At 37.5% G+C, this 27,844-nt stretch overlaps 1 protein-coding gene across 3 annotated transcripts in view; it reads right to left on the reverse strand.

Moving 5' to 3' along the window:
* The window catches only part of ROCK2 (Rho associated coiled-coil containing protein kinase 2), a 104,717-nt gene that overhangs the window by 64,042 nt on the left and 12,831 nt on the right, over positions 1–27,844 (reverse strand). The gene's annotated exons all lie outside the window — the stretch shown is intronic.

Raw genomic sequence — 27,844 nt, forward strand, 5'->3', positions numbered from 1 at the left:
TCTCAAGTATGTTTATAAACCAGCAGAGAAGCCAACAAACTGTCTGGCTCCAAGTTCTATAAACAGTACTGCTGTATTACCACTGATAGTGGCACTGGGACTTAAACTGGAGTAGTCGTTTTAATCTTAATCAGTAAGTAATCTTACTCATTAAACACTGATTTAAGATACTCAGCTCAGTCAATCAATTTTTCGTACTTCTGTTACACTTTTCCTGCAAAGACTTTATGTTTGTATATCCATATTATTGCTTTGATCAAAGTCTTGCTACCTTCTCATTCTGGGCATACAAAAATCAACCACACATTTTTCTTGGAAGCAAGACATGACTTAAACTTAAGAAGACAATTCACCATGTAATTCAGGCTCACAGCACTAAAATACCTTTTCTAAGTGACTCAACAGAAGATGAGACAGAACTCTACATGCCGTTCTGCTACCCATTATCAATGCCTCAGCAGAATACAATTGAGACTCCTAAAATGGCAAGGGATGAGATCACCAAAAAACTAAACTAAAAATAGCATTTTAATGTCTGTTACAAGACTTTACTCAATTCCACCTTTCTGCAACCTGGAAAAGCTTTAGAAAATTACTCTTCAAACACAGAGACCTTTCCAGTTACACTGGGACAAATAAAACTAAAAATTAGTTTCAGATACTAAGAGGAGTATACACCATCCATTGTCAGCAGCTCCAGTGCTCAACTTGAACTGGCAGCTTTATTCATTGCCTAAGGACAAAATCCTGAGACTGCTTTTTCAGGTTTTTGAGCCTTGACAGGGCATCATGGAGATTTAAGTCAGAGACCACATCATGTTTATTAACAGGCAGCCAACAGAACTAGATAGCTTTTCAGTCTTCTTAATAACTCAGGCTATAGCTAACAACCTGCTGATTTTATATTTTTATTAATATATCTGGGAAGGTATAATTTATTGCAAATATTACTAAAATTATTATATTCATTTTAATAACATATCTGGAGATATTCAAAAGCAAAGCCTAAGATTATTAAATACATTTTGAATGCCACTTCGTCCTAAATAAGCTCATACAAAGTAAGACCACCACATCCATGGCAATATCAGTTTACACCACAAAACACATTAATGGTTAAGACAATTTCCAAAATGAAGAGATTTTATTTATTTATTTATGTTTGCCTCCTAACAAATGAAAGTGCCTTGGAAAGTGTCACAGACACATTGATGGAGTATGGATTAGGCAAATGATTAAAAGCTGGTTGAAAGACTCAGCCCGGAAGACTGATCAGTGGCACAAAATCCAGTTGGAGCCAGCCACCAGCAGTGCACCCCTGCACTAGCACTTCTCTTGGACAGAGAAGGTTTTCACAAAGGTCAATGAGAGAAAAAGCCAAGTCCTGCTGCTGGAAAGGAAAAACTCCAGGTACCAGGTATAGGCTGTGGCCTGACAAGCAGGAGAGCAACTTTGCAAAGAAGCACCTGAGGGTCGTGGTGAACAACAGGTTCCTCTCTACTCTGCACTGAGGAGGTCCCACCTGGAATGCAATGTTCACTCCTGGTCTCCCAAACCATCAAAGGCAGGGATCTACTGGAGTGAATCCTAGGGCCAGTAAGATTAAGGCACTAACGCATTTCTCCAAGGAGAAAAGGCTCAAAGAACTGTGACTCTGCAGCCTGAGAGGCAAAGACTCAGGGCAGGGGAGCTCATCAGTGTCTGTTGGGAAGGACAGAAGGCACTGCTCATTGACAGGACAAGAGTCAATGGACATAAGGTAAAACACACAAAACTCTATTTGAACACCACACTTTTTCCCTGTGAGAGTGGTCAAGTACTGGAACAAATTGCCCACAGAGGCATAATTTGGTCCTGGGCAACCTCCTTTGGTAGACACTGCAGTTAGCAGGGTGTTGGACCAGACAATATCAAGAGGTCCTTGCCAACCTCAAACATTCTGTAACACCTATAATATTTCCACTGCTGCACAGAAAAAAGGTGGAATTTTACTCTTGACTCTATGTAACCTTAACTGTTATGACGGTCCTACACATCAAGTTTTAGAACTTCTTACCTGAAAGAAGCGCAAGACAGTGCAAATAAGCAAATAGAAAGTCAATCAAAAAGGCACAGTAGTTGCTTTAATAATAATAAATATAGGAATTATTTCAGCCTTGACCATAACAGTTCCTGCAAGACACACATTAAGGAGAAAGGAGTGATGCACCAGGACATCATACTCATCTTTCAAAGGGACAGAAGATGACTTATATCTATTCCTAATTTATATGACACTTTTACAGAAGATACAATAAAACCAAACCAAAGTAACAAAGTTGTTATATACTTATGGATTAGTCACTACATGAATTGCACAGGTAATGCCCAATAATCTCAACAAATCCAACAGAAAGTACTAATTTGAGATTGCTTCCTGCAAAATAGCATAATAGATCCATACTACTTTTGATTTGCCAAACACCACCTTCAAAAAAGGGTATCTCCTTCTGCAGTACAGTGTGTCTGCAGAAATATGGATCCTCACCCTGTAACGTGCAGAGAAGGACCATGCTGAATGCCCTGCTGGGAACAGCTGGGCCACCTTTTAGGATTTTACCTAGCTCAATAAGTATCAATTCCAATTAGATGGCATTCTACACTGAACTCCAACATTATTCTTTCACTGCTACTGAGAAAATTCTCTCATGATCACTAACAGCTGGGTAGACACTTGAAGGGAGATGTAAAAGCACTCTGTACTAACAAAAATCAGGAAGGCGTATTTCTGTTCTTCCTATTTTGGAGGGGAAGAGAGGTGAGGTCACCTTATGTCTTAATGCTTTTCATGTGAAGATATTGTAGTGGTTGACAAGAAACCCATATATAGGGTGCCTGACTTCCATTTTATGCAAAACATCAGGGGAAAGAACAGTTATCACCCCAACAAAAATTTTAGTGAAGTTGGATTACAAGGTCCAAACCACTATTACGTGTTCCAATTTAAGCGGAACTGTATATTATAATTTCAGATGTCACTTTTTTCCCATGTGTCATTCTGATTCCATGGCTTTTTTGTGGGCTAGACAAACTGAGAATCATATTTGCACCTAATTTTTAATTAGCTCTTTTTGCCTCTTTTTCATGGACTTCAGGTAACAATTTTCACAAGTAGTTATTAATGAAAGGAAATTTGAGAACAACACAACTGACTATTTTACCTCTTTGGAAATGTCCTAACTCTAGAACACAGCCAGATACAGCTAGTGTCAAAGAGAGGTGATCAGGATAATCATCACAAGGAACAGAAAGTGTGTCAAATTTTTTTTAGCCCTGTGAACAAATCTTATTATCATATTCTTTCAAAGACAAGATTTTAAGCTTTTAAACAAAATTTTAATGTAAGAGACTTCATATCAACATGTAATTTATGAAAAATGTGTCTTGCACACTAACATTTTTGTCAAAAGTTGTTTCCTTAAAGCTTCACATTTTCATTGAAAGACCTTTATATGACTTAACAGAAAAATTAACTACAATTAAGAAGCTGGGTCAAAAGATTATGCAGTAAAACAGACAGTTGGGACTGAAGAGAAGTAATCCACGAAATGATGTCTCCTCTGTCTAGGCCTCACAGATAAGTCACTTGAACCAGGAAATATGCTATTAAAGGGATTTCACTGCTCACTTCCACTTTCTGCTATTACAAAAGACTCTGAGCTAACAGGCCAAAAATAGCAGCTTCCAAGCAAATGCATCACTGGTAAAGATAGATCTGCCCCCAGCAAAAGCCTTTTGCTGATGGCAAACATGCTGAAATGTTCTCGAAGATAAAAGACCAAACTTGATAAATTTTGCAACACCCTCTGACTACAAGAGGAGCAGAGCTCTTGGCCACTCTGACAGCAGTCGCCTTCTGTGGACAACATGGAGCTTGGCTTCCCCAGCAAGCAGTTTGCACTGCTTACCGACTGAATGAACCAAGGAAAAAACAAAGAAAAGGCAAGAAAAGTTCATGAAATACGGGAACTAAATGTTTATGTTCTTCTCTGACAGAAGGGTCAGTGATAGGGAAAAATACTAGTAGCTTCTCAATAATGAGCTTAATATCAATTCCAGGCAATCTCACAGAACCCTTCACCAAATTAAACCATTATGTGCTGATAAGAGTTTCTGATGTTGAAGTAACTGTCTGAACCTGTCTAACATTGATATGTGCATGTAAACTTCACTGGCTGTCAAACGCAGCTTTGGCTATTTTGATTTATTCCTTACTTTCATTATGTGAAAAAAATAAAACATGAGGCCAAATAGTGGATGACTGAACAGAAAAGGTATCAATTACTTCAGAAAACAATTCATAATCCTGCAATAACTGGAAAATATAAAAAGCCTGATCTAGAGAAAGATGTCCCTGCCCACAGACAAAGAGTTGGAATAGATGATCTTTCAAGGTTCCCTTCCAACCTACACCCATGAGATCCCATGGAAATTTCACCATAACATTATTTATTTAAAAACTAAAACAATATTACTTTCCTTTTCCAAATCACCAAATAAAATTTAATAAAATATGCTGCAGCAAAAAAATAAGGATAGAAAAGTCTTGTAACATCACATTGCATTTTTCTAACTGGGCCTAAATGCTTTCAAAGACAGAAGTAACCAAATCTACAAACACAGGATGCGAGCATCTAATGATTCTTCCCCAGAACTAAACCTCCACTATGTTCTTCCATATGCCAATGGGACCCCTAAATAATTCTGGTCTTTCCTGAGCAATTAGTTCTTTCCATAATAGAGAAGCTACATTTGGATGCAAGGTGAACAGCTCAGTAACAGCACACAATAGGAAAAACAACTGAAAGGTCATATGCAAGGCAAATACAGCCTTTTCCCTGCTCAGTGATCTCTAGGATATTTACAATTCACTTTTCTCCTATTGAAGTGTTAGTAATCAGTATGTGAAGGAATAATCTGGGCCATGATAATGCAGCCAACATTTACTGCTGGGAGGTCTTGCTATTCTAGTTCTTTAACAGTTTTACATTAATTTACAGGTTTTCTTTAACAGTATTGAGTATGTACAGTTTAGAAACCTAAAAGCAGCTACTGTCCACAAATGAGTATGTAAATACTTAACAACAGACTTTACTTACAATGTGATTTCTGTACATGAAGGTAAACAAGTACTGAAATGGTTTTGATGTTGTCTACTACTGAATACAGGCAAATATTTCTTCATCATACAAGCAATACTCCTCAAGACATGTCTTCTTATGTGCTGCATCTTACATGCACATTTTAATGGCTTTATACATTTTCCCCTGCTATTTGAAAGGCACAGTGTGAAAGAGTAATGATAACAACAGGATGGTAACAGCCCAAAACCAGCTTCCTTCTAAATAGTTACAAAAGTATAATCACAAAATTGTTCAAGATGCAACAAGACAGATGTTAAGAAACACCACTATGGAACAGTAAAAGCACATAAATTATGATCAGGAAGGCAAAGGGCTACAATGAGTTGTAGTTTACATGAGACAAGAGAAAATAATGGAAGATACTTTATATTAAAAATGAGCAAAAAAATCCATTAAAAGTTAAAAAAAAAAAACAAAGAATGCACACAGAAGGTTTAAGTTTTCCATGCTTTCTGGGATAAGAATGAAAACAAATCCTAAAGAAAATCATTATATACATGAAGAAATGTGCTGAGGACAGCAAGATACACTGAAATTCACTCAGAGTATTTAAGGAGACTGTCCCAATCAATTAACATTGAAAACTCAGGAGAACAGGAGAGGTCAGCAGGACTGAAAAGGGTAAATCAAAGCACTCCCATTAAAAGGCATAGGGTTTTCCAAACTACAGATCAGAATATTTGGCCATGGGGAGTTAGAACAAGACATTAATCATCTTGTAAACACCTAGAATATTAACATGTGAGATCTAGGGTTTAAGGTTTTTTGTATTCTTCTCAAAGATAAAATGCAGGACTCAACATTAACATTGTCAAAGTAAAAAAATATGGTATAGGAAATCATGGAGAAAAGGTCCAAAAGATAATTATTAGGAGTTTGGTAATTATCAGGACTTGGAAAAGTGTGTCAGGAAGAAATTCCCTGAGGTTTGTCCTGTTTCAGTTCTACAGAATATTTTCATTGCCACAAGAAAGCAACAGAATTAGAAAGAGATCTATTAAAAACTAAAAATAAAATAAATAAATTCAGCAAATGATGTCAAGCTTGGAGTTTTGAACACAGGCTTTTTACTGCATTCAAAATTACCTCAAAAAGAAGAAAAAAAAACCCTGAAAAATACAGTCAGATGCAACTCAAATGGCAAAAATGGGGGGAAAATCTCCACTAACATATACTTTTGAAAGACGTTAAATGCACAGAATATAAAAATTGACATAATGACCAAGCAGGAAGATAATGGAAAATGATGTGGGGTTATAGCAGACTAGATGCATAAACAATGCATAAACAGGAGGTGCATTGGATAAAACCTCACAGAGAACTAAGATTCTTTTGTAAACAAAGATCAGAAATCATTTGCTGATATTGGTACAGCCTAAGCCAGAATATTGTGTCCAGTTCTGTGAATCCCTATACAGACGACTGCAAAAGACAAGCTGGAAAAGAACTGAAGGGAAGTTAACAAGGACAGGGAAATAATAAGCAATTTGCGCTAAAATAGGCTGTCAGGACCAGAGACTTTAGTCTTTAAAAAGGTTAGCCTAAGGAGACAGGACAAGTTCTCTCAGAACATAAAAAGCTGTTATGAGTGATGCTGATGATAGACAATTCCTCACATTCCCCAAAACAGCATAAAAAATTAGCTGAATTAGGTACAAAGGTTAGGTCGCAGATTAGGGAAAAAAGTTCTAAATAGCAGTAGTGATAAACTGACAATGCAGCTCCTCAAGGGAGTTGAGAAATCACCTTCACAAGAGATTCACAAGCTAGAGAAATATTTATTACAGTAGGTCCAGCTACTGTGGATCCTTTAGCAGTGATCTCTAAAATTCCTTCCAAGCCTACCTAAAATCTCTTCACAAATTACTGTAAGAAATACACAAAGGCAGTAAATCAATCCAAAGAAAGAGGACTGGAAACAGGAGTAAACCAGAAGCTCTGAAGATACAGCTTAACATTATGTACTTAAAAAAACTACCCAAAAACTTAACCATTACAAAAATGCACATTTTTTCCTCCAAATTGGCTGTTGCTGTTTTCTCTTTAAGCTTTAATAAAATCAAACTGGTCTTGCATATGTTGCTGATTATCACTGTAGCCATGGAAAATTCAGTAGTTCAGCATAATTTACTTTCATCTGAAGTCACTGGACATTTCCAGGTTCTTTAGCTACTTTTGATTTTAGAATTCACACTGCTCTCAAAACATTAATGTGCACCAAAGCCCAGAACTACAAACCTGTTAAAATTACACTAGAGATAATTTCCTATTAATTGTAAACCTCCAAGGCCTTTATTAGCAATCTTTGCTCCCTAACAAGAGAGGAAGAGCAGGTTGGTAATTTTGACTGTCACTTTCCCACAGTCATTTATGCACCACCTCAGATGGAGTTTGCCCAGGCAATCAAGCAAAACAGTACAAGTACTAGAACTGCAAAAAGACTATCTACAAATGCACAAAAAATAAACCTATGTCTGGAATTGTTTCTCTGACATCCTGAAAAAATGGAATTACCTACTGTTTCAAGAAAATGCAACACACATTCTTTTATTCATTTCTCTTTTCTCAAAAAGGGCTTCCAAAAGCTACAGCTGTTAGACTAAGAGGCAACATCAGGAACACAGATAAAAGGTCAGGAGGCTCATCTGTGCTTGTGGATAGAGAGAGATACACAGCCTATTCTTAAAATCATGTTTTGACAACAAAGTCATCCTTGTTCCGTATTAACTAAGAATCCCACTTGTCCATCATGAAAATGATTCTATTTATCTTTTTGTAACCTCAGACAGTTCAGTCAGTGAAGCTACTGTCAGCAACTATCCACTGCATGTCATACCATCGGAATCACTCACCCTTCAATTCCCCCGTGAACTTGGTTTCGGGTAAATGTATTTCCTATATATTCCTTCACTTAAAGCTGATGGTTGTATTATATTATGTATTTTTATTAATCTATTTAGCAAACATGGATAAATAAGATGCAAGTACACAACCTACTAACTTAGAAGGATATTTATTAGGGTAAACAAAAATTGTAACTACCTCTATTACAGTAACTGGAGCTGCAAACATGGCTTGAAAGAAAAAAATCAAGAAAAAGCCTAGCACCCTCCTCTCTTAAAAGCATGATTAATTAGAAGTTATAAAAGGACTTGGGGTTTTTTGTAGTCACTGATTCAGAACAAATAATTATAAAATTTCCCTGTACTAAAAATACCAGCAACTGTTTAAAATCACTCTTTAAAATACTTCTAACCAAATAAATTATGGCCTGCCCATCATGTTACCTCCTGCTTAACTTCAAATTTGATGTCAGCAGCATATTCTGTCAGCACCACATATTTCTTGAAATGTAAGTGCTGTACTCCACCATAATTCCATGAGCCCAGATTTCCAGTTAAAGCGATGAATAAAACTGAGGTAATCAAAATCACATCTAAATTTGGAGTACAGAATTTGGATGCACTATGGAAAAAACTACACATGCTAAAATACATAAATATTTAAAATATTTAAATATATAAAATAACAGAAATAACACTTCAATTCCAATTCCTGTGTCAGGACTTCCAATGGAACATTGTAGATTTTAAAGTAGAACAGGAATTTTTCTGGATGTTTTCTGCTGGAACTCTGCATACATTCTTCTTGGGACTGACTAAAGTAATAGTTCCATCATTTGTAAAATCCATGATGATCAGGTATTAACAAAACCTGAAGTTTTCTCATCAACTTCAATAACAAAAGAATATTTAAGAGGTCAATAGCCTCAGCCTCTAGGACTGTAACAGAGTTTGTCTCTCTTGACAAGCCCAACTAAAAGTGTTTGAAAACTCCCCCCCAAACATGGAGAAAAACAAACCCTGTCGTGCCACATAACTGGCTGTCCTGTATAAAAGAGACTGGATTCACACTCAGGACAGACACTGAGCAGCCACTTTGAACCTAGATGACCTCTGGAGGTCTTCAAAGCTGCCTTATTCTGAGATGCTACAATTACTTTTGACCTGAGCATATGGCAGATTAGCAACATTAAAATCAGTTTTTGTATCAGTGAGTCCAAAAACTTCTGTTCTTGCCAAGATAAAGACAGTCCTTGAATAAGGAATTTCTTTACCATAAAAAAGTATGACGTAAAGCAGTAGAAAAGAATTGTTGACAGAACTTGCTATCTGCAGACATTTGAAAGACTATTTCAGCAAGCCTGGTGAAGTGAATGCCTATTGCAATCTGCTGCTATAATTACTAATTTTCCAAATTTCTGAGCAAGAAGTTAGTTCTATGCACAAATCTATATTAATTAGCTGTTTCTCCCACAAGATTAGTTAAGACCTTAAGCTAACAACTGCTCCGCAAAGCTGTGGGTAGCCTTTATCCAGATCTTTGGGCTTCTTTCATTGAAGAGAAGGTGATGCAAAGGACCACAGGAAAGAGCAAAAAATTTATTCTGAAGGATTTTTTCAACTACTTTAACAATAAATTAGTTCAGTCTTGGAAGAACTTTTATTTCTTTAGTCACTAAAATCTAGTTAATGTAAAGTTTAAAAGACATCAATGCAACTGCAGGACTTTGTTTTAGAAGCTGCTAGCATGTGAATTCATTACAAAATTTAAAATTTCTATCACAGTTGATCACATACTCAGGAAAATAACAGCTCTTAATTTCTGATCTGTTTATCTAGCCATAAATTCCACTCAGTGGGTGTTGTTATATCCTCTGCCTTATGAATCAGTTTGCAGAAGCTTTTAATGCTAATTGCAAGTAATACCAGAAGGAACTGTATTTAAAAATAAACATTACATAATACTAAGATACCAAAGAAAAAAAACATAAACTATTGCAGCTTGAAGAGACAAATACAAGCAATAAACACTTGTGCTTGTACACAGCACCTCAGTTTTGCCTCAGTCAGGAAAAACATCACCATATCAGTGCCTGCAAGATATTCAAATGTCATGTACGACCATAATAAAATAAACACATTATCACACTTTGGATAGTGTAAAAAATCCTGTGCCATGCATAAAAAGCATGACTTTGAGCATGACACAGAATGACTGTGATTAAACCTGTTTCTTTTAAACTGAGAAGCATTTAGTATGTCTGTCCCTAGAAAACCAGAATATACACACATACATGCACACTCACACACAATGACAGGCTCAGGTGCTGGGTAAAGGGTATGAAAGGGTATGAAAGACAAGAACAAAAGCTTCTATGAATAAATCAGCAACTAAAGAAAGTAAATGGGGGCATACTGTCTTGGTAAAGCAGGAGATCTGGGTACGAAGATAAGCACTTCATGCCTTTTTTTGCTGTTGTCCCCTAGGACATACAAGCTCCACCTCAGGCATCCTTATGGGATCCATCTGAAGGGCGTGAAGGAGTCAGTCAAAATCATTACCAGGCTGCTCTCTACTTCCTCTGAGAGGTCACAACAACTGGGGGAGTCTCCTGTTAAGTAGAAAAGGACAAGTTTTCTGCCCATGTTCAACAAGGAGGACCTGCAGAAAAACAGGCCAAAATTCCAATTAAGTTCAGGCCCCTGGACACCATTATCAATTAAATGCAGAATAAGATAACTGAATCAATTGATCAAAAGTAAATTGTACATAATCAATTTGTCTTCTCTAAGGAGATGACTTTTTCAGTACCGAAGGAGTGAGCGGTGTTGTTTATTTTGTTTATCTTGACTTCAGCAAGGTATTCAATACAGATTCCTGCAGGAATTGTATGGGCCACTTGGGTACTCAAACAATCAGCTGGGTAGAAACCTGGCTGGATCATCCGGCTCAAAGTATCACTGTGATCAGCAGAATCAAGTCCAACTTGGCACCTGGTGACCGCTGGCATTCCCCAGGGACTAGTAATGGGAGCAATACTGGGACCAATACTGTTTGTTTTTACTAATGACCCAAAAGCTAGGACACAGTGTACCTTCAGCAACCTCATGGATAACACAACCGGGGCAGTGGCTGATACACTGGAGGACAGAGCTACTATTCAGAGGTACCCAGAAAGGCTGGGGAAAATGGGCTGAACTGCCTCCTGCAGTTCAGTGACACACACAGACTCCCACGTGTGGGATGGAATACCACCACATACCAGGAGTGGCTGGCACTTGCTGGCTAGACAGTGGTTTTGAGGAAAAGGAACTGAGGGTCCTGGTGAACAAAAAACTGGTCACAGGTCAGCAGTGGGCCCTGTGGCAGAGGAGTACGAGAAGAGGCGACAGACACAGGTTGCCATATGGCTACATGGAAACATTTTCTTCACCACTGTCAAATCTTGGAACAGGTTGCCCAGAGAGGATATGGCATCTCCATCTTTAGATATTTTCCAAGTGAAATTCTTAAACACCATCTAATTGAAGCTGATAATAAGTACATCAGCAGTTTGGACCAGAAGACCTCCACAGGTCCCTTGCACCCTAAATTGTCCTATGATAAGTATTTGTATTCAATTCTGGAAATAGCTTCAACCAGAACTCAATTACTGACAGGGTGCCATGTGCATCTCCAGAAATACCACAAATTATTTGGCTAGACGTTGCTGTTAGAAGAGCTGATAGGATATTTTGTGAAACAAAATTTCGTCGTGAATTGTATTATCACAGTGTCATCGATCACGGACTGGGGCCTGTCTGTAGAAGATCATGACTCTGTTTTGTTTTGTATTGCAGTCAAATCTAAGATAAGAGATGCCTGACAGATAAGCACAAATTGAAATAAGCAGAGACAACATCAGACAGTATCACAGGCATTCAACTAGAACCTGGTCTCCTACGTATGTGGTGACTCAGACTTCCTGGCTAGCTGGATCCCAGGGAGATGGAAGGCAAATGAAGCCAGCATGCAAGACACTTAAAACAGAAGGGAAGGGTTTATTCACATCATAGAACTTATTGCCACGGGATGTTTCTGCTGCCAAGGAGTTTACATCGGGCCGAAGGCTATTCGATTCAAGGGAGATAAAGCTGTCAAGGGCTGAGAGACAGAAAAACACCACATCTACCTTGGAGATTCCCTGAGTTGCCCCATCTCCCCAGACTGGGAGAGTGGAATTGAACAGGCAGAGTTCTTCTTCTGCACTCTGTCCCAGGCACTTCTGAGCTACTGACTACTGCTAGGAACAGCATTGTTAGGCTAGAAAAATTCCTAATGCAAACTAGTGATGGAAACTGTCTTTTCATGCTCACACAAGCTGCTTTAATCCCTACAAATAATTACATGGAAGTAAGACAAGTTTCTTTCAGCCTACGTATTACATGCTCTGGACAAAAGAGAACATCATGCCAAACTCAAAAGTATACATGGAAAAAGAGAAGAGCTTCAACAACAGAGACTAAGATAAACCATTCTGAAACCAGTACATTGTATCTTGCCTGTCATCCTCCCAACCTGCAAGAGGAGCCTTGAAATTTGGGGCTGGAGGAGTAATTTGTTGATGAGGTGGTGAGTGGTCAAAGTTGGGCTTTGACAATCTTGGAGGTCTTTTCCAATCTAAATCATTCTGTGACATGTGAGAAAACAGAGGCTGGATTCAGATGCCAGCTCTGGCAACAGCCAAATCAAGGGCTACTGCTACAAAGCAGTCTATGAGCTTGCAGAAGACATTTGAAAGGATTTAGTATCAGCCCTGTGCAATTAAACAAATTTTCTCATCTTTGAAATATACAACAAAATAACTATTAACCATTTAGTAATGTTTTAAAGTCATACTGCATCTATTTTAAGCCAACTTTTACATCTTGGGAGTGGCAGTACAACTGCATACATACACAGACATATTAGAAGGAAATAAAATCAAAACTTAGAGGATAAAATAGAGCAAAGATTGACTGCCCAACCTTATCTAACTTCCCTTTCAACATGATAATCCAGCATGGAATGGGTGGCTGTGCAATACTTTGTGCACTCCTTCCTGGACGCAAGTTCACCTCTTGCTCAGTGAAAACAAAACCAACAGAATTCAAATTTCTCTTGGGAAGCTTAAAAACTACTTTCAGGTACATTCAGTGTTCTAGGAACTTCACTTCCATTACTGCACAGACAATGCAAAAAACACTCACACTGCAGTTTCTGAAATACCATGACTGATTATCAATTTTACAGCTGGTTAAACCTCATTCTAGTTAAAAAAAGCCATTTGTTTTGGTAATACTCTAGATGGTAACTCTAAAATAAAGTGGGACACTTTGTCTGGAATTTGCATAATGAGTTCCCAGAACATCCCTCTTCCCAGTTTTCCAGCTGTAGGTGCAAATCAAACAATTCGGTGTGCCTATGTATATAAGATCTTTTTGTTTGCATTTGTGAAAAGGAATCATATCAAATTGGCAAAGGAAACGGTAGTCCTTTTAGAAGAGACTTAAAATCATAATGAAGTTCCTTAGAGTTTTACTGCTAAGAGTGAAAATTATTTTAAGTTATATCCCTACTTTAAATATGTTTTATCTTTAAGAGAACTCTAGTGTCTTTTTTTCCCAGACATCTCAATTCTCAGTATCTAAATTTTGAATTTAGTGTTATTTGCACAATTTCATCAATCTAGGAAATGATTATTTTCAAATTCAATTAAAAAAAATGTATCTGTACTAACACAAGCACTGCTGTAAAATTCTGAAATTAGAGCAAATACACTTTTTTTCACAGTAAAGATTTTATTCCTGAGCTATTGTAAACTCACTCTTCTGTTCATTATGGATGAAGTAAAATCAAAGGTTTTGCTCTACATACACACATCCATGAGTAATGTGATTTTCAGATGGACATACAAGTCTCTGAGCTCTCAAGAAAAGATTGTACCCAACCCACCACATTTTGAAGCTGATATGCAACTTTACTCTTCAAGAGAGTTCCTGGTTATAACTTCCTGTAAAGAAACCAAGGAGATGAAGGTATGGAGGTACAGAGGTGAAAGATAAGAAGATCCCATTTTAATTTTCATCACTTAGAGGTGCAATGACCCAGCATGCAGCTTATCTTCTAATACTTATTTCTAAATTTTGCTATCACCCTACACTACACAGTATGCAATTCTATATTTAACCCATCTCTTCACTCAGAATGCCATAGCTCTCAGTGGAAATACTTTAGTTACATACCAAAATAGAACTCCTAGAAGCAGTAATCCTTTATTCTGACTCATTGATCTCAAAATATAATTTCAGTTCTTCGAAAGCATATACCTAATTTCATTATGTGCTCAAATCACCCATGTTTACATGTACTTTTCAGAAACACTGAATTACAGCTACCACAACAACAACTATTTGTGAAAATTCATTAAAGTGCAGCTAATTCCTACTATGGTGTTTGATCCCACAGTGACTTCCATACATCTGAATAACAAATCTGTCATGGAAACCTGTTTGAAAGGTACATATGATTGTATTTGCCTAATAGCAGCAACATAAAACTTCTGCAAAGGATAGGCAAAGAAGTGTTAGACAGGCTAAGAAATACTGAGGTCATCGAATTAGAAGATATTTAAGACCTATTATTAATCATCAAATATTGATTAAAGTTTGGCATGAAAACAAGCTCATATTTGCTCATACAAAGGATTTGGAAGAATGAAAATCCACAAACACGTTTCTGCAGTAAATCGTAATACTGAAAATCCAAGTTAGTATTAAAATAACCAGAAAAAACAGGTCAGAGTTTTAGCAGACATAATGCAGACAAGAAAGGTGGTCAACAGTTAAAAAGATTAAAGGATAGAAAAAGATTACAGAGGGAAATGTCAAAGATCATTCAAAACACATGTTGAAAGGAATTCTACATATTATCACTTAGACTTGGGCAAAAGGAAGAAAGGAGCAGCAAAAATGATTATGGCTTTTTCAGTCTGAATGGCTTAATTCCAATTATAAACCAATATTTCTGCACTGACTTTAATTCCCATTACTATTAAAATATATGATAAATTAGGTACTCAATTATTTTTAAAATAAATCAAATTAATTAAATGGAAATTTAACTCCCTAGCTACACCATAGATTGGTAATGTTGGAGAAACTGAAGCCAATTATTTCAAAAATTATCTTCCTGTAAATTCTAAAATCCTACTAACACCAACTAGTGCTAGAATTCTAGAATTAGTGTCAAGATTCTGGAACTAGTTCTGGACTTTTACAATCTTTGTTTATAAATTTCTTTAGTATAAGGACCATGTTGTTGTTGTTTTTTTTTTTTTTTTTTTTTTTTGCAGGTACTCCTACATGCATATGTAAAAAAACAGTCCACAAAGTATCATAAATTGAACCAGATTTGACGACCTCTTATCTGAGTTCTTCCCAGTATAAACAAGTGAAAGAACCATGTGCCTTGAAGTCATTCATTGAGCCAGCAAAATAGATGACTTTCAGGTCATTCACCAGCACATGTACATCAACACAGAATATGATTCATGATTTGTAATTTGTTTCCAGAGTTCCCCACGTGACATCCATGTGAATAATGTGGGGGGAAATAATCTGAAAATGGAAGTTTATTGTTTTTTTAATGTTAGGTTAGTGGTTGGACTTGATGATCTTAAGGGTCTTTTCCAGTCTTAATGATTCTATGAAAAGCAATCCAGTAGGCTTACAAAGCAAGAGTAGGGAATGCCAGCACCTCCAATGTGACAGCACAGACAAATGGGAAGCCTTTCAGGTACACAGCACAGGCTGAGTAGGGTACAGGTCAAACAAAACAACATCAACAAATAAAATGGGTACAGGTGAAAGAAAAAAAAAACCTCAACTCTAAGAGTACAGTCTTCTGCCAAGAGGACAGCCCTGATTTCAGAATCACAAGTGTCCTAAATTTCCAGAGAAAAATATTCTATAACAAGCCAATGAAGTCTTCCCTATGCAGATACCCAAAGCAGTGGCTGAGCCTCATGCAGACTATAGACCTGTATTTTATGGCTATGGCTGTTTCTGAGCAATACCAGCAGTGAAGACCATGCCCAGAGTGCAGCTCAACCTTAACCCTGCACTGCAAAGCAAAAAGTGGATGATCTCAACAACTGCTACTTGCACGTCCCATTGCAACTTGAAACACAGACACTTCTAGGCAGAGACTTCTGGTGCACCACGACACCAGCGTAGTGATGCAATTCCTTCCTCCTCCCGCTTACGAATGTTCACTCTATACCAGTGTCACAGCTCATATCCATTCTGCAAACACAACACTCGGCCAAGCAACTAGCATGCTTTGTTGGGAAATAGGATCAGCTTAATAAAAATGCTGCCTTTACCATCCCTTTGCTAGGCACCCTGTCCCCTGCAGCTCACAGTATTGCTGAGAGCAGAGGAGCAATGGTGGCCAGGGCAGGACACAGCCACTCTGGTCCTGTCCTCCACACTTACAGCTATGGTCAGGAGAAGGGACTTTATGTCCCTTTACACACGCAGGAATAAGAACCAGAATTCCCCTCCTATACCAAGAAGCCTTCAGAGCTGCTTCCCCACCAGTATTTGCTGGCTCTTCCCTGCTACATCATGGCAACTTCTCCTTGCCTCAGAATAAAACAACCCACATCCCCAAGACAGCACCACAGACATTTTCAAAACTAGGAGACTCTTCTTCAGCTGCATATGAAAGCCAATGCTGCCCTCAGAGCAACAGCCTTATCCTTATCTCGGACATGGAATTCCATTCTAACTGTACAAACATTACCCTTCTTTACCAGAATGTAATTTACCAGAATTCAGTGCTATTTGCTAGGATGTACTGTTCTGCAGATCAATTTTACATTTACAGTTGTGATATTCAATTAACAAGAATGCTGATGAAAATATTAACTCACTCCCTTTGTCAAGCAGAAATATTTTAAATATGAAATGTCTTACTAGCACAATTTTAGATTTTCTCTATTTAAAAAAAATGCTAGGAAAAAACCTACTATGGGAAAATTAGCAGTTAAGTAGGTAGAAATCATTCTAGTCTGACATTTCCAAAAGTCTTCCAAGTTCTGAAGCCACCTAGAAATTTGCAACCATGCTTTTCTATATATTGATTCCAACCCACCCCGTTACCTCAATTAAGATTGTATGTGTGAAGTTTACAGTATGACATTTTCATCTTCTGAAATGTTTAAGAAATTATCATACTTTATTTTATTTAAAAAAATCTTCCACTCACCACAGGAAGTAGCTGAACAAAAGCAGAATAGGGCACCTGCCCACTCCTAGGAACAGCTGCTCAAATACTATCCTCTAGTAAGTACATGATTAAATGGGAAGTTATTTAATTTCCTGCTCAGCCTCAAATTTAAGGTGGTACATAACACAGAACCATCTGCATGAGCTACCATGTGAATGATTCTGTGAAAAGCATGAATTTTTAACAACATTAAGACTTGCAATTTATCCAAACAATGCGTAAGTCAAACTTTAAACTCCAAGTGTGATACCATACTTTGCTAAACTGACATTTACAATAGAAAACACTAAAACAGCACTCAGTGTAACTGTGACAAAGTAAATCATGATGCTCTATGAAAACTCACTTTCTGACTGACTGCATAACTACGGCACGCTGCAATTATGCACATTCTTCCAAGCAGTCATAATCTTAGTAAACCAACTTTCTCCTTTTAAATTTTCTCACCAAGTCAAAAAGGAGGACGCATTCAGAGACCTCCATCAACCCCTCCAAAAGCCCTAAGACACAGATGCCTTCCAGCTGCACAACCCTCCTGCTGACGTGTCATGATCTAGGCCCTTTCCTGGACAGAAATGACCGAATGCACATTTTAAAGCATGACAGAAGACCTAAGATCAATGGAAATTTATGCTGTGAGTTTTTGGGCAGCTCAGAGCAACACGAAGTACTATCCCCGTAAATGCAGAGGTAAGCCATTCTGCACAGCAGGCAGGAAAACGAGATAAGTGCTCTCACAACTTCCACTTGCAAACCAAGCTGCACCAACACTTTATACTACAGAAATAAGGAGGAAAGCTAAAAGTTTCTTACTTCTTTGTGCTGCAATACAGCACTTCAGTTAAGAGCAATTTTGTTTCTACTGAAGTCAGCAGAACTGTCTCATTTTCATTTTAAGACTTTTTAAAAAGTGGTGCTTTAGCTGAGCCAGTAATACAAAGTCAGAAGTAGATTTTTAATAAACCCATACTCCTGTGTTCCTCTTACCTCCTGATCTTTTCTTCTTTCGGTTTCTTTCCTTGCTATAGCTCCATATCAGCTGGATTCCCAGACAAAAAATCATTTTCTCAAAACTGATCTTACATTATTTTCATTATTTGTCATTAACTGCTCTCAATATGACATGTTTTACCACAGTTGTAGATCTTCTTCAGAGTTGAAATGTCTTACTCAGCCAGCACATTTGCAGCTCTTCAAAGTCATCTACACAGGCCAGGTTGCCATGTCATTTTTTCATACAATTAATATATTTTTCTTCATTACATGTGAAGAGATCTGCAACAATGCTTGCTGTTCTTCTCATCAGATGACACAGTAAAAAACCTTTTCAAACCTTCAGATTGAAAACACCACAAACTTTTCAATATTATGGACTTTTTTCCAGCAAAGTCAAGCTTTTAAATAATGCTTTTCAATCCTTCTCTTTAGACTAGAACAGTTCAGGTCTTCATTTTTCCTCTAGATGCACCTCCAGGCCTTGGGAGGACACTAGGAGTTTTTCTCTAACCTTAGTGCCTTCTTTACATTGCCCTCTGAAAGCTTGTTCGTTTTCAGTCTACTCAATGGGAAAAAACAATACTCCAGTTCTACTTCATAGCTAAACAATGGCATTCCACCAACTTCACAAAAGCAGAGAATTCCTAATAACTACTGTCAATAACCATTTAGAAAGAAGTTCTGTAGATCTGTTGTATGAAATGATACTATCTCAGCATTTTCTGTGGAAGTATTAAATTTACTGTACAATTTCAATTGTAACTCTGTTATAACCATTTAACTTCCATATGCTGCAAAGAGAGTTTTTAGTGAGGATGACTGCATAGTGGAATTTGACAGAAGTAGCCAAGATAACTGAAAAATGCTCTCAGTAAATTATCAAATGTTTGATAGAAATATTATTTAACAGCACTTCAAAAACTTGACTGGGGAGCATTAGAGGATCTAGCCTGGCACCATCTCCAACTGCATAAATCACTGGGCTTTCATCAACAGAGCGCCTGGGTGGCCATACGAAATTGGAGCTCTACATTCACAGTATTTATTTTATGTAATTTCTTGGAACACAGTTTATAGCTTAACACAAATCTGTCCAATGTTTTAGTTCTAGTTCTGTGATGTCATTTAATTTCTTTAACAAGATAACTTTCAGACAATTAAGCCGTTCATTAAAAAGGTTATGTAAATGAGAACATTAATATATTCCTCCCATGACATTAACAATAATGCACCTACTAGATTTATAAATAAACTCTGTGCTCTCTATGCCTCCTACATCACCTACTTCCACGTCTCAACATCTCAAAATATCTGGCTTACACAAAACAAATTTTCACAGGTATTGCAAACACTAACTATACAGAATGGTATTTTATAATGACACTTTGGAAAAAAATAAAGTTAATAAGTCTGAAACTCATGCCTAAACATATTAGAGTCAATTAAAATAATTTAAACAGGATTGTCTTAAAGGTAAAATGAGAAAAAGCCTAGTTGCAGTGAATGACCCTTGGAATACATGATGAACTAATTATTTGCTACATCTTTTGCTACATTTGCTAACAAAGCCTGAAGGACTTCCACAAATAACAAGTGTTGAAATGCTAAAACTGTAAAACATGTTGGTAATTGCTCTGTTTCAATTCACTGAAGAAAAGTGATCAAAAATAGCTCTGTGGGAGGGCTTTTGAGATGGAAATACTGAACAGCTTGTACTGTTCATTAAGAGTGACCAATACTTACAATTTTTATATAAAATAATTACCAATATATGGCATTCAAATATACATGCTGTATCAAGGACAAGTGTGAAATAACCTTTTGAAGCTTGTTTCTTTTCATTTGGCCCAAACTGCAAAACACAGCCATTACGTTGTTGACCCGGTTAAGAAGCAGTTGAATAAAAACCACAGAGAAATGGGAAGCTTGGGCCTGTGCTACTGGTGATATCCACAGCAGTCACGATGGATGTCTCAAGAACTTACTCCACCCAACTCTTCCCAAAACAAACTTCGGAAGCAGGTTAACACTAACATTTGCTTCCAAAGCTGTGTGTTGCAGGCACCTAACAATGAGTAAATAAATTACAGCAACCCACAGTAATTTTCAGAGCTGCAGAGTAACCAGTCAAGCAGCATATGTTTGCATACAGAAGTGATCTATCCAAGGTCTGAGGATGAAGTTCCAGGACAGTCTAAACCAGTCTCCTTATCCCCTAAACAAAATCCCCACCCCTCCTTTGCCTCAGCAGTTATGTCTTTCTCACCCTGAACAAGCCAGTTTAGGGAGTTAAACTGGACAGGTCTTCTGCTTGTTTTCATTTTTGGCCAATTATCCCCTTAAACCTGCTCACTGCAGGGACAAAGAAGTAAAATAATCAGTGAAAAGGCAACAGAAAGAATATATCAACCAAGGTAGATCAGTCTCATGCATGGGGAATTACTCTAGAGAAAATGTCATTTCATTCAAACCTGAAACACAGAGAGGGGGAAAAAGCAATAACAAAACAACAAAAAGCTGTAAGAACTATACAGCTGTAAAGAATTTGTTTCTTTTATTCTACCAATATGACTTCACTTGAAAAGCTGTATATCTTCAGAACTGACTATTTCTTGGCATACTAATCAGAATATAAAATACTTCCATAATTCTGTAAGATAAATTCATACTATCCATAGCAATTAGTTTAGCCACAGAAAATGTTTTGTTTCACTAAGTTATGGTTCACATCCAAATGGACAGAGAGACCTCTCAGGAACAAAACACTCCCTACATATTTTGGAGTAAGCCAGTAAGTTCATTTTTCACTTCCTGCCAAACATAAAAACAAAGTAAAAATGTCAAATTGAATATTTATATAACTATATAAAAAACTCCTCACACATGTAAACAGTACCTTCTTTTGCTTAGGAAATAGATCTGTACATTTAGAGGGAGTGAAAAGGTGGAAAATAAGTTTTAAGAAAATCATATTGACATACTGCACAAAGGTCCCCTTCAGCTGTAAACACACAGAGCTATATCAGTAAGGACATATTTTGGGAAAAGATTAATTGCAAACTATTATCCTCTACAGAGAAACAATAACATCACCTCTTCAAGTAATTTTCCTTTTTCATTCCATTTAAGACAATGGTCATGACCTCGCTCATAAAAGTGTTGTTTGGATTTATATTAAGTAGTTCGAAAGAATGTTTATCCTGAGTTTCATGTATCCGCACTGTCAACTTGAAAATCTCTTTTCTCCCTACCCTTAAAAAAACATTACCCTGCAAAAATCTGAACAACATTTTTCCTCCTCAACTTCCTATCCCATACTGCAGATAAGACTTACTTATTCAACTTATCTTAAATCTTTCTGGAGTGCTGCAATACAATTTTATGGACATGAAGATTTCTGGAGCCTAATCCTGTTGTACCACTGCAGTGTTACTCCAGAGCCAGACCAGCTGTCTCAAAGCATTTGCCTTTGGCTCCTATAGTAGATTTAGACTTTACAAATTGATCACAGCATTCCTTGAGGAACACAGAGCTCATCAACTGGCCCTTACAGTGTCACCACACCGGGAAATCTCTCACCTGAAGATTCTGGTGTATAATTACATTCTTGAGCATAGAAGATTTGCAAAACAGAGATGAGTTTTATCCTCTCTGTTTGGAAGCCTAGGATTTTGCGAGACTGGTCCAAAATTAGGCAATGAAATTCCACAGAATTAAGGACCACAGAAAAGCTCACCATCTTTTCCAGCACAAGCTGTCTCTTTCCTAGTCAGATGCTACATTTTTCCTGCAGGGTTTTGTCTCCAAATACCACAGCTGAGGAAGCCAGCATAACAACTTAGGGAAAAGTGAATGTAATTCTCCAAACTCTAAACACAAAGAGAACTTGCAGCTCTGGGGGCAGCCAGTGCCCCAGAACTGAGACAGACTGCAGTTTTCTTATATCAAACTCATGTTTTTAAATGTATTTCATGACACTGAAGAGTGTTCTTTCAACAACATTTGAAATTTGTTGCAGCAAGTTTCTCCTACAAACAGTAAAGAGGTTAGCAATTACCACAATCACTTACAAAATTAGTGCTTAGGAAATACTACAATTTATCCCAAAATTTTGATATATATTTATTCTTTTTAAGATCCCCTTTTGAAGAAAAAGAGGAGAAAAAGTTGATAGCTGGTTATTTTTTGACAGTTTGGGTTGAAATTGCTTTTCAAAGACTAACCTAGCAAAGGTAGTGCAGTTTGTACCAAAATGAGAAGTATGTATAAAAGCAAAGTAAAAGTCACTAAACACTTGGCAAGATGAGGTAAACATGAGAAAATATCTGTCAGCCAGTATCACCTGATTAAACTTACTGAAACACTCAGGGGAAAGAAAAGACAGGTAGTATACATATTTCCTCACTAAAAATATTGAAAAATACTTATTATTATTTCCAGTGTTACATATTCATGTTTGCCAAAAAGGTTGAACATTCAGAAAATAAACGCTTAGATAATCATAGCAGAGATGAAGAGTAACACATTGTTGTAGCTACTCAAGTAAGGCACATGAAACAAATCCCTGGCCAAAACTCACTTTCAGCGAAGAAATACTATCTTCCAATTACAGACACACACACATAGACATATATATATATATATATATATATATATATATACAATAAGAAACATTGTAGACTCTGACCAATGATCTCAAGTAAAGATGACAGCACCATGGAAAAAATTAAATGTTTTTCAGACATTGTCTTTTAGAAAAATAACAAAAAGGTTCCATCAACCTGTTCATATTTAAAGATGTGACAAATCAGCAATTCTACTTCTGTGATCTTCATCACAGTGGCACAGTTGCAAATATTCCAGTTATGCTCGAAGTTTCACCTGGATATTCTAGTAACAGAAAAAAAAAACACCTGGCATCTGAAAAAAAATAAAATCATTACTGGAGCCAGGACATCTGCCCTTTCCTCTTCCTCCAATTATTCCACCACAAAACTCACTCCAAAAACACAGTGAATACCTGAGAAAAAAAGAGGCAGAATTCTACAGATATGAGTTGAATATATTACTGAATGCATGACTAAATTTCACATACAGTAAACTCTGGCTTCAAAGCAGTAATGACTAAGCTCACAGAACTACATGCTAACAGAACACACATTCAAACATTAGTTCTTAGATGTCAGGAATCCACTTAAACAGAGCATATTTTTATTAGGAAATAGACTTCATCTGTTAGCCTCAACTGAAATGGCTCCATGCTGCTCTAAAATGAGAAGAGAGATTAGAATGAAGTGGGTACAAGAAGTATCTTACATATCAAAGAGATGACAAGGAAAAATTACACAGTCCTGGCACAACCACCCAATCCACAGCCCTGTGGACTGAAACAACCTTATGTCTAATTCTGGGCCCATAAGTAGTCCTACCCACTTAATTGTATTTACTAAAATGTTTTAAGCTAAACACACATGTAAGGGCTTGCAAAACTGCACTCTAATAATATTTCTGAAAAACACTCCCCCTATCCCAAAGTGTCTTTCAAAAGACTTCCAGGAATCCATCTCTCTAGGCTCCATTTCACTTTCATGATTTGTTAAGAAATAATTTTAAATATCCACATCTGGCTATCTATTCTGTTTACCTAGGGGGAAAGAATTCAAACAGCCAAAGAAGCTTCCCACTATGACAGAGAAATTTGTATCTTTGTTTTGTGAAGGGATGATACATTCACATTTTGACAACATCTGAACAAGTATAACAATACAGATTTTTGATTAGCTGTATTTGATTTTTGACATTAGTGTTGTCAAAAAAAGGAAATTGTATGAAAGTAACTATTCCCTGGGACCCCCACTTCGCTGAAAGAAAATTGCCTTTAGCTTATCTGACCAGGAGATCCATTATCTACAGAAATTCATCCTGTCACGATTCCTCCACTCTAATGGTGAAAAAAAATCTTTTTTACAACTCTCAATCCATTTTGTTACCAAAACAGAGCTCTGAATTGCTTAGCATCAGGCTACAAATCAGAAACAAATTGAATGTAAAACTGATTGCATTGACACTGCAAGTGGCTGTTCTCTCCCTAAATTGTATTTGGCATAGTTTTCTAACATTTTCAGGCAAAAAATCAAGAATACCAACTCCAGTTACTGCAGTAAACTATTGGCTGCTTCTTCATGTGAACCTTATGAAGTTCAACAAGGCCAAGTGCCAAGTCAAGGACATGGGCTGGGGCAATTCAGACAGGCTAGGGGATGAAGGAATTGCGCACAGAAGAACTTTGGGGTGCTGGAGGATGAGAAGCTGGACATGATCCAGCCACGTGCCATGTCCTGGGCTGCATCCAAACACTGTGGGCAGCAGGGGAGGGAGGGGATTCTGCCCCTCTGCTCTAGTGAGACCCCACCTGCAGTGCTGCATCCAGCTCTGGGGTCCCCAGCACAGGAAGGACATGGACCTGTTGGAGTGAGTCCAGAGGAAGGGCACCAAAATGATCAGAGGGATGGAGCACTTCTCCCTTGACAAAAGAATGAGAGAATTGATTTTGTTCAGCCTGGAGAAGAAGCTTCAGGGAGACCTTACTGTGACCTTTTAATACTTAAAGGGGGCTAATTGGAAAGTTAAGAGACCTTTTAGCAGTGCTTGCAATTACAGGACAAGGGATAACATTTTTAAATTCAAAGATGGGAGATTTATAATGGACATAAGGAGAAAATCTTTACAATGAGGATGCTGAGACACTTTTTGTCCAGAGAGGTTGCGGATGTCCTGTCTCTGGAAAAGTTCCAGGTCAGTTTGGATGGGACTTTGATCAATCTGGTTTAGTGGACAATGTCCCTGCCCATGGCAGGAGGGTTGGAACTACATGATTTTAAAAGCCCCTTTCAAGTCAAATTATTCTGTAATTCTGAAAGAATTTTGTAATCAGTAGTGAAAATGATACATCAATAATCAGCTATTTCCTTAATTTGTAAATGGTACCCATCATTCAAAATACTTCTTTCTTCTACCATATATTATATATATATAAATATATATGTATTATATATATATATATTATATAAATAATAATATAATACTTTCTTTTCTTTGCCCTCATGTAAGAGTATAAAATCAGAAGACTGTGTAAGGTCAAAGTAGTACTGATATAATTTAATTCAGTCAGGCATTAAAGCAGGCTGCAGTGGTATCAGTCCGCTTTGTGCCCATGTAACAGAACCTACATACTGGAGATGGAAAAATAATAACATGGCACTAAGAACAACTTTTAGCTAATCACTGGCAGCTAACAACTGAAATTAGTCATTTTGGCGTTTCTTATGTTGGTGGATTCCACTATTTCCAGAAGAAAATATGAGCCAGTATTTATCTTTAAAACAAGCATGTTTACTCACAGATTCCTGCTTTTTCCTAAAAGAACAGATTAAAGCAGTAGACTAAAGCACAAAACACCTGTTTAAATTATCTAAATTTAAAGACAGGCAAGTACTGATCAGAATTGACTTTTTATTATTTTTTTTAAAAGAAGCCCTTTCCAGTTTCTACAATTTTCTCTGTACACAGACTAGTAAGACAGTGTGATATTACCCCTGAATGTGATAGCAGAATATTTCATTCTTTTATTCTCATTCTCATTTCTCCTAAGTTTATATTGGCATATTCTAGCTGAAGTTCTCTGTAATCTGAAAGAAACTACAGTATTTGCAGAGCAGTGCACAAAATTTTTTTCTTGGATTCATGCTCTCCTCAAAGTTTCATTACCAACACCGTGGTAGGACATGCAGATGATGGCCTGCATTCAGAAAAAGTAGGTTGTATATTTTAATCAATAAACATTAACTTGGAACCTAGCTCTTTGGAGAAAGGAGGTACGCTGTGGGTTTTTTAGTTTGCTTTGGAGAGGTTCAGGATTGTGGGTGGTTTGGTTTTTTATGTTATTGTGATAGCTCATAGACTCACAGAATATGTTGAATTGTAAGGGACCCACAAGGATCACTGAGTCCAACTTCAGGCCCTGCACAGAACATCCCCAAGAAACCCACCATGTGCCCAAGAGGATTGTTCAAACACTTCTTGAGCTCTATCAGACTGGTGCTATGACCACTTCCCTGTGAAGCCTGGGCCCAACCTCTAGATGAAAAACTTCTTCCTGATATCTAACCTAAACCTCCCCTGACTCAGCTTCATGCTGTTTCCCGAAGTCCTTTCACTGGTCTTGAGAGTGAAAAGATCAGTGTCTGTCCTTCCTCTTCCCCTCACAAGGAAGTTGTAACTGTAGTGGGGTCTGCCCTCAGTCTCCTCCAGGCTGAACAGACCAAGTGACCTCAGCCACTCCTCACACAGCTTCCCCTCAGGGCCCTTCACCATCTTTGCTGCCCTCCTTTGGACACTCTGCAATAGGTCTATGTCCTTCTTATACTGTGGTACCCAGAACTGCCCCCAAAACTGGAGGTGAGGCCGCCCCAGAGCAGAGCAGGACAATCCCCTCCCTTGCTTGGCTGGCGATGCTGTCCCTGATGCACCCAGGACAGGGATGGCCCTCCCAGCTGCCAGGACACTGCTGGCTTATGTTCAACTTTCTACTGACCAGGACGTCCAAATCCCTTTCCATGGCACTGCTCTCCAGCATCTCATTCCCCTGTCTATGCACACAACTGGGGTTGCCCCATCCCAGATACAGAATCCAGCATTTGTCCTTGTTAATATGGTTGGTGATCATTCTGCAAATCTGCCAGGATTAGCTAAGAAAATTATTCAGGCTAGTTTTAATCCAGGTTAGTACTCAAAGCAATTCATAACACACCAGCACAAATATTGTGTCACTACCAAGGTGGTGCCTCAGGGAAGCAGGTGGAGCTACTGTTTTAACTGATAGGGAAACTATTTATGTTGGCTATTTGTTTTTAAATGGATTCATATAACTACTAAAGGAGAAAGACAGGGGTTAAAAAGTTTCTGAGATCCCTGAGGCTTAGTTTCTCATACTGAAAGACTTCTCTGTTCTTCAGATTTCTGAACATTTAATGTTTTTATTTTAAAAGCTGCTTGGTATCTTCATCTAACACTGTACAATTTTATTGGTTCATCTACAAATTCTTCCAAGACAGATGTATTTTTGTTAAGTACATAAAAATTTGATTGGTACTATGCTTAATGACGGAAGCACTTAAACAAAACAAAAAAAAAAAAACATTTAAAAAATCAAAATCTAGACTATTAAAGAATAATCCAGAAAACCTTATTCCAATTATCAAGACCACCAGAAGAATAGACCATGCCTGTTCCTCTTCTAAATGTGCTAGTCCTAAGGCAGAAAAGTTAAGTTGTCGCCATTAATAAAAAGTATTGCACATGTATCTTAGAAAACATCTGTCCTCTGCTGTGCCCATCTTTTCCAAAATAAGAGGGCCACCCTCGCTGTTGTATCTTCTTTCAGAGCTTTGTAGACTACCTGAGATTATTTAAGATTGTCTTAATTGCCGCTGCATTTACATCCAGATTAC

The sequence above is a fragment of the Vidua chalybeata genome, chromosome 3, assembly GCF_026979565.1.
Source record: "Vidua chalybeata isolate OUT-0048 chromosome 3, bVidCha1 merged haplotype, whole genome shotgun sequence".
Lineage (NCBI taxonomy): Eukaryota > Metazoa > Chordata > Aves > Passeriformes > Viduidae > Vidua > Vidua chalybeata.